The following is a 1,416-nucleotide window of genomic DNA, read 5'->3' as shown; positions in this document are numbered from 1 at the left end:
AGAAATTCTCACTCCTGTCATCTTCAGGGAGTTTTTCCTTTGCTGAAATAAGTATTTTCTTCAATTTTAAATTTGGATCGAGTAGTAGGGTAGGTTTTTTTTTTTTTGTGCTGTTGTTTTTTTTTTTTTTTTAAAGCATTACTTCTGATAGCCACCAGAGGTCACTATTGTAACAATGATTATATACAGTAAACATTTTTCCGGCAAATAAATAAATAATACTAATTAGTTAGAGATAGCATTCAAGACTTTTTTCCAGAAAAATCCAGTTCTCTGTCTGAGAGAGTAAAACAATGCCAAAACCATAATTTACAATTACAGTATAAAAAAAAAACAACCCTACAATATTTCACATCCATGAGAGTGTGTGTGTGTGTGTGTGTGTGTGTGTGTGTGTGTGTGTGTGTGTGTGTGTATGTACATGCTGTTATGGTCTTATTTTCTAAAACCTCCACATTATCCTCTGCCCGTGTAGTTAATGCACACTCGAATTTCGTTTCAAATCCAGCTAAACCTCAACTTGCAGATATGTAAATAATCCATATATAATGACTCTCTTTGGGATTGGCAGTTTTGCCATTCTACATTGCCTGACATATGTACAACACAAACATTTTCATCCAGTCGGACCTGCAATCTTTACTTAAGTCATTATCAAACAGGAAGCTTATTTACCTGTCTAATATCCTTACCTGAATACAACGACTAAAAATAATCATTGGGGAGTGCACAACAATAAAATAAATAGATAAAATTGCAGATAATGGAGCAACATAGTGTTATTGTCTTACAGCTCTGGAGTTCCTAGATTGATCCTGAGCTCGGTTTCCTGTCAGAATAACATTTAGTTTATTCTTCCCATGTCCATGTCCTCATCCAAAGTGTGTGTCCCATCCAGGGTGCATTCCCAGCTTGTGCCATCACCCTAAACACAATAAAGCGGTTACTGAAGATGATGGTTGCTAAATGTTGGTTGGATAAAGATGCTGTACAATCATACACACCCAAGATCTGATGCAAGATATTGATGGCACTGAAACACTAAAAGCAGTGGACACTAATGCTGCTTTCTGCAAATTGTTCAAATTTGTTGAGATGCTTTACTGATCACCACGTTTGTAAAGAGTTGTTTTGCAATTCTTTTACATTTCTTAAATGGTGATTGTAGGCAGATAAAACTTAATGTATCACATACTATAGCACATTTCTTTAAGAGCACATCCTGAAGTGCTTCATTATGCAGGTGAGTTTTAAGGAGGCAAAAAAATTGTGCAAAAATCAAAATGCATCAATACTGGAGATAAACAGATATTAGAGGTGTGTGTGTGTGTGTGTGTGTGTGTGTGTGTGTGTGTGTGTGTGTGTGTGTGTGTGTGTGTGTGTGTTGGGTATTAACGGGCAATATCTTGCCTTCTT

The sequence above is a fragment of the Silurus aristotelis genome (genome assembly GCF_946808225.1).
Source record: "Silurus aristotelis genome assembly, chromosome: 25".
Classification (NCBI taxonomy): Eukaryota; Metazoa; Chordata; class Actinopteri; order Siluriformes; family Siluridae; genus Silurus; species Silurus aristotelis.
This window is presented reverse-complemented; position numbering follows the sequence as displayed.